A 3,021-nucleotide genomic window follows, 5' to 3' on the forward strand; every position below is an offset into this window, starting at 1 on the left:
ACGATATATAAGGACCACTATTACAAATAGTACTACACCTTTGATCGTGAAATATCGATTGCTTGTTGAACCTTATAAATGTGAATTGCATGAAAGTAGGATACTGCAAATTCAGGAGTCCAAGAGTTTTATAAAACATACTTGATGGAAAGAAAAATGTGAATGAAAGATCCCACTAAATTGAATTGGGTACATGAATCTAAGAAATAATGAGAATTCTTGATCTCTCTCAATATCTCTCTTAATTCGAAAATCTAGGATTTAAATTGATGTCCTTTCATTGAGTCCTCCTAAATTGCATTGATTTATCCTAAATATTTCATTTGAATTCAAATTTGGTTATTCACCATGTATGAGGATCCCCGCTAAGCATCCATGGCTAAATGGTTAAAGCGCCCCACTTATAATTGGCAAATTCGTAGGTTCAATTCCTACTGGATTCACGCCAATGGGACCCTCTAATAAAATAAGTCTATTGGAATTGGCTCTATATCAATGGAATTTCATCATTCATACATAACGAATTGGTATGGTATATTCATATCATAACATATGAAAATTAAAAACTAGCATTCTTATTGAGACTAGAACTCATAAGGAAGAAAATAGATTTATGGATGGAATCAAATATGCAATATTTACAGACAAAAGTATTCGATTATTATTGAAAAATTAATATACTTCTAATGTCTAATAAGGATCAACTAGGATAGAAATGGAGCATTGGGTCGAACTTTTCTTTGGTGTCAAGGTAATAGCCATGAATAGTCATCGGCTCCTAGGAAAGGGTAGAAGAATGGGACTTATTATGGGACATACAATGCATTACAGATGTATGATCATTACACTTCAACTGAGTTATTCTATTCCACCTGTTAGAAAGAAAAGAACTTAAATCAAAATACTTAATAGCATGACGATACATTTATACAAAACTTCTACCCTGAGCACACGTAAAGGAGCCGTAGAAAGTCAAGTGAAATCCAATCCACGAAATAATTTGATCTATGGGCAGCATCGTTGTGGTAAAGGTCATAATGCCAGAGGAATCATTACCGCAGGGCATAGAAGGGGAGGTCATAAGCGTCTATGCCATAAAATCGATTTTCGATGGAATGAAAAAGACATATATGGTGGAATCATAACTCTAGAATACGATCCTAACCGAAATGCATACATTTGTCTTATACACTATGCGGATGGTGAGAAAAGATATATTTTACATCCCAGAGGGGCTATAAATGGAGATACCATTGTTTCTGGTATAGAAGTTCCTATAAAAAGGGGAAATGCCCTACCTTTAAGTGTGGTTTAAACTATTGATTTACATAATTGGAAGTAACCAATTTGGTTTACGACGAACCCTAAAAATCGATTGCTGATCCAATTTGAGTACCTCTACAGGATATACATCAACAGAAAACTGAAGTGTAACAGCAACAAGTGATTGAGTTCAGTAGTTCATCATATAAAATTATTGACTCCAGAGATATAGTAATATGGAGAAGACAAAACTGTTTCAAGCAACGACAGAACCAGAAACGCCCTTTGTTTGAAAGGAAGGAGGACCTGTTATTCACATGTCATTTGATGGTCAAAGGCAAATTGAAGATAAGCAATGGCAATTACATGGATTCCCGGGGGGAAAATAGAGATGTCTCCTACATTACCCGTAATATGTGGGAAGACCATAAGCCAGATGAAGGAATGGGAAGACCTAAGATGTAGAAGATCATAACATGAGTGATTCGGCAGATTTTGATTCCTATATATCCACTCATGTGGTACTTCATTATATGATATATATAAGAATTATACATTATATATAAGATCCATCTGTATAGATATCATCATCTACATCCAGAAAGCTATATGCTTTGGAAGAAGCTTGTACAGTTTGGGAAAGGGTTTTATTGATCAAAAAGAAGAATCTACTTCAATCGATATGCCTTTAGGCATGGCCATATATAACATGGAAGTCACACTTGGAAAGGGTGGACAATTAGCTAGAGTAGCAGGTGCTGTAGTGAAACAGATTGCAAAAGTGGGGAAATCGGCCATATTAAAATTACCTTCTGGGGAGGTCCATTTGATACCCAAAAACTGCTTAGCAATAGTTGGACAAATGGGGAATGTTGGGGTGAACCAGAAAAGTTTGGGTACAATCAGATCGAAATGTTGGCTAGGTAAGCATCCTATAGTAAGAGGAGTAGTTATGAACCCTATAGACCATCCCCATGGAGTGGTGAAGGGAAGGCCCCAATTGCTAGAAAAAAACCCACAATCCTTTGGGGTTATCCTGCACTTGGAAGAAGAAGTAGAAAAAGGAATAAATATAGTGATAATTTGATTCTTCATCGCCGTACTAAATAAAATTTGTTTGTTCATCTTTACCAAAATAAAAAATAAATAAATAAAGGAGTAATTAATTGTGACACGTTCACTAAAAAAAAAAAATCATTTTCTAGTGAATCATTTATTAAGAAAAATAAATACGCTTAACACAAAATCAGAAAAAGAAATAATAGTCACTTGGTCCCGTTTAGTTGATACTTCCATTTAAATTTTAAAAGTTTTCTTTATTTAGTCTTTATTTAGTTAATATCTATAGTATATTTAGTTAATATATATAGTATATATAGTTAACTATTTTAATATTTTTAATATTTTTTATGTTTTTAATTTAAATATATATATATATATAGATAGATATATATATGGGCGAACGATGGGAATTGAACCCCCACATGGTGGATTCACAATCCACTGCCTTGATCCACTTGGCTACATCCGCCGCTATTACGAATTACAAACAAATAGGTCAATTTACACCATTTATCATTTTTTTCCTTTCTTCGAACTAAAAGAAGAAAAAATGGAATTGAAACCTTTAAATTTAAATGTAAAATAAAAAAAATTGAAAAAAGGATATCGAAAACAAAAATTTCTACATAACGAAAGTATGGGTATGTTGAAGTAAAGATGAAGAGAGAAAGCATCCTCTGTTCACCAATCCGATCT

At 33.5% G+C, this 3,021-nt stretch overlaps 1 pseudogene; it reads left to right on the plus strand.

Moving 5' to 3' along the window:
* The first annotated feature begins 913 nt into the window (after positions 1–913).
* On the plus strand, positions 914–2,373 carry LOC132803231 (large ribosomal subunit protein uL2cz/uL2cy-like; annotated as a pseudogene).
* Positions 2,374–3,021: the final 648 nt, after the last annotated feature.

This window comes from Ziziphus jujuba, chromosome 3, assembly GCF_031755915.1.
Source record: "Ziziphus jujuba cultivar Dongzao chromosome 3, ASM3175591v1".
Taxonomy (NCBI): domain Eukaryota; kingdom Viridiplantae; phylum Streptophyta; class Magnoliopsida; order Rosales; family Rhamnaceae; genus Ziziphus; species Ziziphus jujuba.